The sequence below is a fragment of the Cebus imitator genome, unplaced genomic scaffold (assembly GCF_001604975.1).
Source record: "Cebus imitator isolate Cc_AM_T3 unplaced genomic scaffold, Cebus_imitator-1.0 Scaffold115, whole genome shotgun sequence".
NCBI classification, from domain to species: Eukaryota; Metazoa; Chordata; class Mammalia; order Primates; family Cebidae; genus Cebus; species Cebus imitator.
Genome location: NW_016107430.1, coordinates 4,905,392 through 4,918,320, shown reverse-complemented (window position 1 = coordinate 4,918,320; position 12,929 = coordinate 4,905,392).

Below are 12,929 nucleotides of genomic sequence, written 5' to 3'. Positions count from 1 at the left end.
GTTGCTGAAATATTTCGGAGTCTGAAGGCTTGTATGGCTTTGCTTTTAAATATATTTATAGAAACTTTCCTTATTTCCAATAGGGTTATGGCAGGAAAACAAAATGGTTGCTACAGGGCTATGCAAATGGTTAAAAGTGAACTATCGCTGGGTGCAGTGGCTCACACCTGCAATCCCAGCACTTCGGAAAGCTGAGGCAGGGAGATTGTCTGAGCTCAGGAGTTCGAGACCACCCTGGGCAACATGGTAAAACCTCATCTTTACTGAAATACAAAAAATTAGCTGGGTGTGGTGGCATGCCTGTAGTCCCAGCTCCTCAGGAGGCTGAGGCATGAGAATACTTGAACTTGGGAGGTGGAGGTTGCGTTGCACTGAGCTGAGATCGCGCCACTGCATTCCAGCTTGGCCTACAGAGTGAGACTCTGCCTCAAAAAAAAAAAAAATCTGTCTCCTTCCCTCCCTCCCTCCCTCCCTCCCTCCCTCCCTCCCTTCCTTCCTTCCTTCCTTCCTTCTTTTTTCCAAGATAGACTGTCACTCTGTCACCCAGGCTGGAGTCTTGCCTCAGCGTCCCGAGTAGCTGGGATTACCGGCACCCACCACCATGCCCGGCTACTTTTTTTGTGTTTTTAGAGAGACAAGGTTTTTGCCATCTTGGCCAAGCTGGTCTTGAACTCCTGACCTTGTGATCCACCCTCCCTGGCCTCCCAAAGTGCTGGGATTACAGGCATGAGTCATCGAGCCTGGCCTAGGAATGCATAGATTTTCACATGTGCCGGCTGCAGAAATTATTTTCCGTCTTTGGACCACAGATTTTCTTCCCCCTCTCTCTCTTGGATAATCAAACTAGGAATGGTTTCTGAGGTTCCTCCCAGACTCAGCTTTCTACAGCGTTGTGTCTCAATACCAGGCACCTTTGAAGACGGTATAAAACATGATTATATTATGTAAAACAACAATTTATTGAATACTCACCCTGGGACAGGTTCTGTTTTGTGCCACTTTTATTTATTTTTATTTATTATCTTTTTAAGAGATGGGGTCTGGCTCTGTTGTCCAGGCTAGAGTGCAGCGGCACAATCAGAGCTCACTCATTCTATGCTACTTTAAATCTTCACAACAATCTTCTGAAGTAGATATTGTTATCCCCATTTCTAAAATAAGAAAACTGAAGCCCAGAGAAGTTGAGTAACTTGTCGAAGTCACACAGCTAGTAAGTGGCAGAAAGGGGATTTGAAAAGGTAGTTTGGCTCTCCAGCTCCAGTGTTTGGCTGTGGCCAAGTGGGTAATACACCTCCACAGAGCTGGCAGCCCATGGTGTAACTGGAGGGCCACAGAGCAGCCCTCCCTGCCCCCTGACCCAGGCTGCTATCACACCCACATAGAGAAGCACTCAGGGCTAGTTTTTTACGTAGAAAAATTAAATGACTGTGATATGAAAGGTACAGCAATAATCACTTGAGCCTTGTCCAATTTAGTCTCTTCTCTGCTTTCACAGTGAAGGTGTGAAATCAAGGCTCTTCTCTTCATTCTTACCCCTTTGATTGCCCTCCAATGAGCTTAGCTATTCATCCTAATTGGTCACATATATGTTTCCATCTTCAGACCTGGAGCAGAGAGCACTGGGCTGGGAGTCTATACCAGGCTCCTGCACGGGTCCTGCCAGATGTGTGATCTTTGAAGCTACCAGCCTCTCTGGGCCTTCTGGTCCTTACTGGCACCGAGGCAGGTGCATTCCAACAAACACAAATCCCAGGCCTGGGGCCAAACTGGACCCGCCTATGGGTTTCATTTAGTATGTTCAGTGACTTAAAAAAAATTTTTGAATATGTTGCCAACAATTAAAATACGGAGTAGTCACATAAAAACCCGAGTCTCTGGAATCTCATGTAACCAGGAAAAGCTGGGGGATTGGAGCTCCCCTTCCCACAGCGCAAGGAGAGGGAATGGGCCACGGCGCCCCTGCAAGCCGGCCCTGGCAGAGCACTCTCTTGCTGGAGTCCTCACCGAGGCCTGCGGTTTTCCTGCTCCTCAGGTTTACATTCCCTACTGGGCCCTTGAGTCATCTCTGTTTGTAGCCCCCGGAGCCCACACGGTCTCCAAGGCCCTGGTCCCATCTAAGTTGACTTAGGTGTTTCGTGCGCTCTCCGTGGTCTCTGCACTTGGAAGGGACTAGGAGTGCCCCCTTCACTTATGACCCTACAGGGCCTCTCTAGGTGGGCCCCGTAGCTGCTGGGTGACTGAGTCGGTCACACACTTGGGAGACCTGGAGGGCTGGGTTCTCTGCGCTGCTCTGCCCCGGTGTTTCCGTCGGTTCTGTTCGGTTGTTGCTGCTGCTGTTGACTGCGGTTGGTAGAGAGTTAGGGGGAGCCTTGGAAGGTCTCTCATGCCTTTGCGCCCACATCTCCGCCGCGCTCCACTCTGGAAGAGGGATAGGCGCACAGGGAATGGACAGAACCCCGTGTGTGACTCCTCAAGACCCCCTTTCGACACATTTCTGCCTGTTCCTTTTTACAAAGCCCTTGCTTTTCAGAGATTAATTGTTGTCAAATGAAACTTATTTTCTAATCCTTTCAGGCCCCGTTTAAAACCTTCTGCTTTATTTTACCTTTTTTGATAAAGTCACCAAGGGCTTTTTTTTTTTTTTTTTTTGGATTTGCCAATGATTGTCCAGTTTGACAAATTGGATTCTTAAAGCCGATTCTTTGAAGAAAAGGATGCAGTGTGACAAGACAAGAAACAGCTCATCCTCAAATCAGGAGGATATATATATATATATAAATAAAAGCAACCCCAATCTCCAGCTTTCCTGTGACTCAAAGGGTGTCTCAGTTGTCACTGATAATCTAATCTTTCTATGATAGGTGAGGAACAGGACAATGGCGACCCAGCCAGGCTGTGGGTGTGATAGGCCTCTGATTAATAGGACTGTCCAATAAGCCCCCAGCCCCCAGGAAGAAGATTAATGACATTTGATGTGAACTCTGACCTCCACCGGTAAGAGCAGAGGGAGAAAAGGGAGCCTTTCAGACAGAATTGTGCAGCCGGCAGCACTTGATTGATTCCTGAAGGCTTTGTTACCCGGAGGTGGTGTGTCTGGGGAGGGGGCCTGGGCACCTCGCTGCCTGCTCGCGGGCTTTGACCGGCACCCCGGCCTAGCAGGATTTTGCAGTTTACACCTCGCCCGAAGACCAGCCTTTTAATTGCACCCAGAACACTGTGTCTGAAAAGTAACACCCTCTGGAGCCTTGGCCAACCTCTGCTGACCTGTCACCCTCAGCCCGTGGGATCATTTTGACCCCTCCCCAACCCCAGTGCTGGGAATCAAATGAAGGAGGCTTTAAAAGCCAGGCTCATAAGCCCTCCTGGGGGCTTTCTACCCCATTCTCTGGGTTGACAGGGTCTAGGGTCGGCAGGGAGTGACTGGGCTTATGGCAAAAATGTGTTTCTGTAGCTGGCAAGAATCAGCTGAGATGCTCCCGGCACAGGAACCAAAGGGAAAGGGCATGAGGTGGGCATCTACCTGGCTACTAGAGGGCATTCGTGGGGTGGGAGGAGACAGCCTGCTTGGCTCCCATGGCTTGGTTGCAAAACCAAAGTCAGACTGGGCAGTGATTGGGTCTTTTCGCCTTGCTCTCAGGCTGACCCTCCAAACTGCCTCTTCCTAACAGCATGGCCATCACATAGCCTTAAATGTGTTTTTCTGCTTAGCGGCCTTTTCTGACTTTACTGCTTATCTCAGCTATTGTACGAGAGGGACCATTTGGCATCTAGGCCTCGCTTATAACAGCGACCAAATGATGATAGCCAAGAAAAGGATGAATCATGAGTTAGGTCAACCACTGGAGCATCTAGGCCAGTGACCACCCAAGAGCTGAAGTGTGTCTGCCTGTGAGTGCGAGCAAGACCCGAGCACCGGGAGGCCCCGCTCCTGGAAGCAGCCTTACTTGTTGGTGGACTGTAAACAAGGGTGGCTGGACTGGCCCTCAGAGAGATGCGCCCAAGACAAGGCCAGTGGCAGTGGGAGCCAGAGATGCACAGATGCCCTCACTAGAGGCGCGAGGCAGAGCTTCGGTACAGCCCTCCCTTTCTGATAACACACTTCAAAACCATTGGAAACTGAATTCGGTTTTCAGAACCTTAGCTGATGGACCACATTCTCAGCTACCCAGGGGCACTGCAGGCCAGTGGATCCTTGTTGATAGTCTTGCCACCTTGCACCACACAGCAGAAGTGGTGCAAGTGTTTAAGTATTTTATGGCATTTGGCTTTATGTGACACATCTGAGTGGGAGGTGGACAAAATAAAGCTGCCGTGACAGGACTCCTAAACCTAATTTCACCTGGACGAAGGGGAGCCTTGGCAGGCGTGCCTGGGCCGGGGGCTCTTTACTTCAAAACATGATGCACATAAAGTCCTTGTGCCTGGCACAAAGAAAACGCTTTAAGGGTGAGAATTCATATTTTTAAAAAAAAATAATTATTTACAATGTGATGCTCATTGGACAATCCTTTGACAGAGTGCTCAGTTGTAAAGAGGAAGATTCAGGAGAACACGTGAAATACTGAAAATTATTTTTGAGGAAATATTCCAGAGAAGAGGTGTAATTAGGGGTTTTATAATTTCCTTTTTTAATGAACTGACAATGGATCCCCCTTGCAGTGTGGAGTCTGTTTTTCAGTTTCTGCCTTTAGACTACTACTGGCCAGCCAAGGCAAGGCTTCCCTAGGAAGGAAGAGAAGAAGCTGCCTGGGCCTCCCCTCCTCTTCTCCTCCCCGGCTGGCTGCCGTGTAATGCAACGTCTGATGAGTTGAGTATTGGTGAAGGGTATAAACATTCACCCAGGGTTATTGGGCCAGAGGCATTGACAGCCACTCTCCTTAACTGCTGGGTTGACCAAGTTTACCTCCTGCGCTGGCCAGGACTGACTGCAAAGAACTGCCTCCCTCCCCTGTGACTACATGCTGTTAAATAACACAGGCCAGGAAATCTGGTCAAAGCATCCAGCTAATGCAAGATTACCTGGGGAAGAGCCTGGGGAGGAAGGAGAAAAATCACAGAAGGTGAGAAGACATACTGCTTTGTTTCCCAAGCAATATAAAGAAGCAGCTGAGACCTGGGTTAAGATGAAAAGTTCCATCCAGAAGTTTTTTGGGTCTGATATTACTCAGAGTCTCAGGTATTAAGTAGCTCAGGGATGCTTAAACTTTAGCAATTGTCAGAATCACCTGAAGGGCTTGTTAAAATACAGACTGATGGGCCCTGGAAACTCCCAGAGTTTCTAATTCAGAAGGTCTGTGGGGCCTGAGAATGTGCATTTCCAGCAAGTTCCTAGGGGATACTGATGCTGCTGGTCTGTGGACCACATTTTGAGAATCACTGGATTAGCTAGATTGTTGGAGGGCATCAGAATGATTTTGGGGATCTTATTAAAAATACTGATTTCTAAGCCCTTTGTAAAATCATGTGTTTGGCTGCAATTAACAGAATTTGAGATAACAGTTGTTTGGGCAAGAAAGACATTTAATCAGGTATCAATTACGTGGGAGGTAGATAATTTCAGGTTTGGCTTAGAGTATCAATGATATTATTAAACAGGGAACACTCTTTTTATCTTTCTAATTGTCCTTAGCGCAGCTGAATTTTCATCCTCAGATTTTCCTAGTGATTGCAAAATGGCTGCCACAGTTCCAACCATCATGTTTTCAGACAACTGCATCTAAGGCAGAAGAAAGAGCAGACATCTCTCCTTCTCCCTCCCTGTCTTACTCCTAAACTTCATGGACATGATCCTTTCCATAAGTTTTCTTTTTACAACTTGTTGGACAGAAGTGAATCACAGGCCTACCTTAAGTAAATCCATAGCAACAGGGAATGGAATTACTGAATGCACCCAGGTATACCACCTGGGTTTGGTGAAGGCTCACCTTCCCTAAGCATGTTACTGCCTCATCAAAATTGGGATTCTATAATTCAAGGAAGAAAGGAATGCCACTGGGAAGGGATTAACAGTGTCTGTCCTAGTTAGGGTGATCAACCTGTCCTGTTTTCCTGGGACTGTCCCACTTTTAAAATGGAAAGTCTCATATCTGGGAAACCATGTTGGCTCTGGGTAAATCAAGATAATTGATCGGTTAGGTGCAGTGGCTCACACCTGTAATCTCATCACTTTGGGAGGCCAAGGCATGAGAATTCCTTGAGCCTAGGAGTTCAAGACCAGCCTGGGTAATGTAGTGAGACCCTGTCTGTTAAAAAAAAGAAGGTTGATCACCCTAATTTCAGTCTTCCAAGGCCTTCTGAATTAGAATCTCTTGGGAGTGGGACTCAGAACTTAAAAATGATATTTTAACACTCTCCCAAGATGATTCTAATGTATGTCAAAGTTTGAGACTCAATGGGCTTAAGTTTCCATGAAGCCAAAAGGGGGACTCAAGGTTGACATGTTTCCAGCTGACATCAGAGCAGGAGGAAATCCCAGATGAAGTGATGCAGGTACAGCTTGAGACTGGGAATTCTCACAGTCTCAAATAGCCCGAGATAACCTAGGCCTAGGATCCCAGCCTAGAAGGACCTGGAATATCTGAATTCCATCCCATCCTGCTCCTATCCTCACTGCTAGAAGGAAGGGACATTCTAATTTAGAGCCCCCTCCTCTGGGTGTTCTTAACACCCCATAGCCAAGTCTGTCAGTCTCCTTATCACAGAGTTTTGTGAGGCTGGGCTTGCAGGCTATCTCCAAGGAGATCGCAAATTCCCTCGGGACGGAAGCCGCATTTGAGTGTCTTCTATCCTAAGCATTCAGCACCGTGTCTGGCTTATCTTAATCATTCAATAATGTATGTTGAATATATGAATGAGTGAATGAATGAATGAACAAATGAGGAGGCTGTCTTCTTGAATATAAAGATAAATTCTGGCCTCTAGACCCCAAATCAACCCTTGGAAAAGACAAGTGCCTAGCTTCCCTGCCTTATCAACAAGCTGGCATGACTCTGGGTGGGGCTGGGGTAGGTGTGGGAGTCAGGGTCAAACTCTTTCTTAGGAGACTAGATGACTGTGCACTGGCTCCCTGGCCCAGGCTTCTGTGGAAGCTGTGTGTGTCCCCAGTGCATGGTGCCAGGTAACTTTCCGACGGTTTGAGCTCATTACTCATCATTAGGAGGCCTGGTGTCTGGAGTTTTCCAGGTGATCAAAGCTTCTCTGTCTGGAGAAGCCAGGCAGGCCCTGATGTCTGTCACCAGTAATCTCTTGGCCTTGCCAGGCAGACAGTTAAGTAACCCAGGAAGGAGGGGATTTGGTTTTTAAGCTCACATAATTCAGCCTGACACCCCAACACGCAGAGAGTGGCTCTGGCTCTGCCCTGAGGAAGTTGTCCCTGGTTGGAGGGGTGAGGGCTGATGGGAGCAGCAGCTTGTCTTCCTGCAGGGTTTAGAGCCCATGAGCATCTCTCCTCGCCCTGCTGTCCTTGGGAGGGCTGGGAGTGGAGGGAGAAGTAAGTGGTACCCATCACCTCCTGCAGCAACGTCTATTTTCCCCACTGAGACAGACTTCCAAACAGTATCCCAACCCCTTGCTCTATAAGAACCAGGAACTCCTAATAGGACTCTTCTTTGCCCCTGGTCTCTGGCTGGGCTCAGAGTCCAATTTGCCTCCCCAATTCCAAATCTCTTAGCACTCCACACAATCTATGTCATTGCCCAGAAAACGTGCTGCAGGCCAGAGTGAGACGTATTCAATTCAATATATTCAATGTTCAGAGTGAGACTGCAGTGACCATACCTGCTCAGGTTCTGATGTTTCAGTAACAATCACAAAGTGCTTTAATGATGATAGGGGAAAAAAATGGAAAGCATGCTTAAAACAATTTTTAAATATTGCATCTCATGATTTTTAAAAAGTTGGATTGAAAACACTGGCCTAGACATATTTTTCTGATTTGGGCAAACTGTGCAAAAAAGTTGTCTCACCCCTGCCCTAAACAATGCAGCTTCTGCCACTCTTCCTCTCAACATAGAAAGCAACGTCTGAACAAAGAGTGAACTTGGGGAGTTGATTCGTCTGGGAAATGGAAATGGATTTGCTGAGTAGTTTGTATAAATGTCCAGGTATCAGCTTCACAGTGTGTCCTTTCAGAAAATGGAGAGTGGGCATAGAACATTCCAACCCCTAAGACTGACAACTGGTGTGATGCCAAGTCCTTGCCAACATGCTCTTAGGGTCACCGTTCTGGCCCGGGGACCTGGTGTGGCTTTCTTTCATGCAGATGTTCTTTCCCTGGCTAAGTTCTGTGCTCAGTGGAGTGGCTGATGGTGCATATCAGATTTCACCACTCCCCTAGACTGCTTCGGAGGGCCTTCCTGGCACAGTCCTAGCCCTCCAAGGCTGGAGAAGGGCCAGCTTCTGTCCAAGGCCTGCTCCTGTGTCTTCAGCTCCACTCCCACCAGGATGTTTTACATATTTTAATTAAAGTGCCGTCCTGGGCTGGCAGGGCCTCTGATGGATGGCTCTAATCCGAGTTGCAGAGTTGCAGTGTGTGAAACATGGCATCCAGCGATGCGCTCCTCCTGCTCTCGAGGGAGCTTTGGCTCCCACCTCTGGAGGCGGTCCGCTCGGTTCCAGGAGGAGCTGCGAACCGGCAGGCAGTGGCAGGTGGCAGGCACATCAGCTGGGCTGGGGATGGGAGGAGAGTTAAGGTAGGGCAGAGGCATGGATGGTTTCCGAGGACCAGCTGGCTGGGGGGCTGCCGGTGAGTCTGATTCTTGCAGACACACAGCCCTGTGGACACTCCTTAGCAGTGTCAAATTATGACAAATGGCATGGGTAAAAGTTGCTGGGTGGCAGCTGCCACATCTCAGAGGGAGCAGGTATTTTTAGCACTGAGCCTCGGGGCTCTGGTGCTGGGTTAATTAATCATGGTGAACAGCACCAAGTTTTGTTTTTGACCCTGGTCCCCACCCCCCATCCCAGCCTTGTCCCCATTCCCCTGACTGGAATACCAGCTGCAGAGGTAGAGGCTGTGCAGCTGGGGCAGCCCTGGATGGCCCTCATAACAGTGGGGATACCACCCCACCTCCCCCAGCTAGGTCACCGCATGATCCAGCCCTGCGCACCCCGCTCCGTTCCTCCTCCCCCTGCTTCCCAGTCTGCCAGCCACACAGGCCACCTCTGGGCTCTTCCAGCCCCTTCCTGCCCCAGGCCTTTCCACTGGCACTTCCTTCCTGAATTTTATCCCCAGGTCTCCTCCTTCTTCCTATCTTTCCCCAAATGCCACCTACCCCCTAACCCCTACAAAGGTCCTCCCTGAGCCCACCCCCACCTGACAGGCTGTCACCTTCCACTGCTTATTCCTTCAGAGATTTAGCATCAGCCCAAATCATCTTATTTGTTGATTGCTTACTTTACTGGTTTCCTTCCGTCAAAATGCTGCCTGCTTGAGAGCAGGAGTTTTTTCCGTCTTGTTTGTTCTCTCGTATTTCAGTTGCCTGGCTCAGTATACACAGAGTAGGTACTCAGTGATTATCATTGAATAAGTGGATGGATAGATGGTTGGATGGATGGATGAATGGGCAGGTGGAAGCCTGGCTGGATAGCTGGATAGACGGGTAGATGGATGGAGGGATGGATGGATAGATGGATGAATAAATGGACAGGTGGAAGGCTGGCTGGCTGGATAGGTGAATAGATGGAAGTAAGGCTGGCTGGATTGCTGGGTAGGTGGGTAGATGAATGAAATGATGGATGGATGGATGAATGGATGGATAGATGGATGGGAGGATGGATGGAAGATATTTTATGGGCACACCTGAGAAGACACTCATTGTATCACAGTATCCTTGCCCAGGCCACAGGAGGCACAGGGTCAAGGGATTCTGCCAAAAGAGTGGCTAAATAGGGCCAACAGCTGTCCTCTCTCCTTTAGAAATATCCAATCATATGCTCTTTGGGGTTTGGAGAGGTTGCTTTGAGTTCTAGGTTTTTTTCATAATTTTTTTCCCTTGGGGATGGGAAGAGACAGACCAGTTTTAAGAGACTCCCAGAAGACTCTTTCCCATTCTGCCCGAAAGCTCACATTAGTAGTTAATTTTGGAGGATTCTGCATGGTTCTTTTACCTAGTCTTTTCTTTAGGTGTAATTACTCTTTGTGGAAGACATAGTTGATTGCCCATCCTCTCCCTCTCTTGCTTGAGAACAGAGCCCCCAGTTTGGTTCTGGTATTGACAGGCTTGTGTTTCAGGGAGGCCTGACCCAGCCCCAGTCCCACGAAGGGACCTGTGATTGGTCTTAGCCAACCGTAGGAGCCCTACCCCTCCAGTCAGTGGTGTAGTTCGAAGTGGCCCAGGGATGTGGTTCTAACCCATGGGATGTGAGGAGCTTCTAGCTTCTGAGCATCTTCCTCACTTTAAAAAAGGTATGTGAAGAAGGAGTGCCTCTGTGTCATGCCCCTTTTCCCAGTCCCCAAAAGGACCAAGGCCCATTTCATTTGCAGAGACAGATGAAGGCATATAACAGGGTGGGGTCCTGGGGAAACCATCTGGCTTTCACTGGCAAGTCATGAGCAGGGTCCCACAGGAATGGTGCTCAGACCTAGTGATGCCCAACCTGGGAGCTATTAGAACATGGCCACCACTGAGTCCCATCCCATTCAGGTTTAATCTGATTCTCAAGGGCAGGACTGGGATCTCTGTGGGGCTAAGGTTTCCCTCTTGTTCCCCCATCATCCTGAGACATGAGGAGGCTCTGAGCCACGGAAATAGACCAGGGACAGAGAAACCATCTGACAGTGGGTTCAAGGCCCAGAGCTGCCTTGCCCAGAGATGTTAGAACTCCTTTTTCTGGATACCTTTAAGGGGACAAAGTGATTGGCTTTCTTACTTTCCTAGTATAAATGGAAGGAAATTGTGTGAAGAAGGCATAGTCCTTGCATATGAAATTTCTAGGAGGAGAACATTCAGAACATGTACATCAAGTTGCCCTGTTGAGGATGCTGCCTGAAGGCTCGGGAGGCCCCTGTGAGGTCTTCCGCTGACAGCACTCACTTGCTTCTAGCCTCTGCTGGGCTCTTGTGGAAATACTGTCTGGTTCTGAGAAGCAGACTACAAGGCCATTAAAAAGCACGAGGGAAATGGAAAAATTGCTATTCCATGTGACTTTTGCTACTTTTCTTTCACAGCTCTGGTTATGACTTTCACCATTCCCTGTGGGAGGCAGAGACAAAGAGGCAGAAAATGAGAGAGAGAGAGAGAGAGAGGAGAGAGAGATGTAGAAACAGAAAAGCACTCAGAGAATGATAGGGACTGCCCTTTTGCTGATTCAAAAATATTTATTGAGAACCTATTATGTGCCCAACATGCACACATTCCCTTAATAAAATACACCACAAGACCACATGCTGTTTTTATCGGCTCCTCAATCCCCATCTAGCATTTAGGTAGTGGAATCAAGAGATTGCTGTTTTTGCTAAGACCAGTAGGTGTCATCATGTCAGCGGGAAAGCCAGGGGTGCCTGGGATTTGGTAGTCACCTGTGAAAATAAATTCTATTTCATCTGGTTCTCTGAGTGTTGTTATGTGCAGGGCACCAGGCAGGATGCTTGAGGGTACACAGGGTGAGGAACTCATGATTCCTGGACTCATGGAGTTTATTGTGCCATCGGGGACCTGGAAGGACGAAGACTTAAGTCCAGAAAGAGGGAGAAGATTTTAAGTGCCTCAAGAGAGGTTTAACATCAAAGACCTCAGAACAACCATATCCTGCCTTATCACATCTGGTGGAAGAAATAGGTTCTGAGAAGGAAGGTGATTGACCTAGGGTCACACAGCAATTCCAGTCTCCAGATCTCCTGACTCCTAGAAAAATGCTCCACCATTCTGTCTCAATAATTGAAGTTGCTTTTTTTCATCTTGCCATTTAAAATTTCACCTGATTGCTTGATACTTTATTATGCTAAAAAAAACCCACAAAATTCCCCAGAAAATTCCACCTTAGTTTAGCCATGAACCTCCCTGCAAAATGCCCTCTCCAATGCCTACTGCAAGGCACCCTAGATAGGGTAATCTGCATCTCGGAGGAGACAGCTGCCCCCATCACAGGCCCTGTAGGGCTAGAGTCGGCTTGCACGGGCTCAGGAGAGCCGACGATAGAGTCAGCTTGCATGGGCTCAGGAGAGCGAATGATAGAGTCAGATTGCACAGGCTCAGGAGAGCCGACGATAGAGTCAGCTTGCACGGGCTCAGGAGAGCGGACGATAGAGTCAGCTTGCACGGGCTCAGGAGAGCGGACAATAGAGTGGGCTTGCACAGGCTCAGGAGAGCTGATTTTATGCATCTCTTCCCAGTGATATCATGTTGGTAGCTTGAAAAGGGCCATGGTATTTACGCTATGGAAATTGGCAACAACTATTAACATAAATCAGTTTTATTTACTTTTCCCCATAGAACTACACACCACTGAATTAGTATTTCTACTTTATAAATGAGAAAATAGAGACTCAGGGAGATGATGTAATCCGCCAAAGGTACCTAGCTTGTAAGTAGAGCTGGGACTTCGACCCAGGTGTTTGATGCTAGAGTGCTTGGCGATGGTAGATTGAATAGGATTTACAGCCAGTTTGACATGGAAGGGTCTAGGTTGATCCTAGGTTTCTTAGCCTATTGTGTGCTGCTACAGCCAAATACCTGAGACTGGGTAATTTATAATGAACAGAAATGTATTTCCATACAGTTATGGAGGCGAGGAAGTTCAAAATCAAAATGCTGGCATCTTGCAAGGGCCTTCATGCTGTGTCATTCCACAGCAGAAGACACCACCCAGAAGGGAAAAGAGGGTGAGAGAGAGACACAAGGGGGCTGAACGTATCCACTTTTAAGGAACCTGCTCCCAAGATAACAGCATTAACCCATTCATCTCTTTTTTTTTTTTTTTTTTTTTTTTTT